Source organism: Chrysochloris asiatica, unplaced genomic scaffold, assembly GCF_000296735.1.
Source record: "Chrysochloris asiatica unplaced genomic scaffold, ChrAsi1.0 scaffold00115, whole genome shotgun sequence".
NCBI lineage: Eukaryota > Metazoa > Chordata > Mammalia > Afrosoricida > Chrysochloridae > Chrysochloris > Chrysochloris asiatica.
Window position 1 is genome coordinate 1,361,813 of NW_006408633.1, and position 250 is coordinate 1,362,062.

Consider the following 250-nt stretch of genomic DNA (forward strand, 5'->3'; position numbering starts at 1 on the left):
GCCAGGTGGCATCATTGATGGCGTCAAGTGTGGCAGCGGTAGTGAGGTTGGCCCAGGATTGGACATTGCTTCATTCTGCTGTTCATGGGGTCTCTGAGTCGGTTCCGACTCGATGGCACCTGACAACAATAACAACTGCTCTTATTTTCTATTCAGGTTCTGAATGAAAGAAATATGATGATCAAAATAGAACTGTTAATATTTAATTCATCATGACAATATCATAGACTACTAAAAGAAGCATTCATTG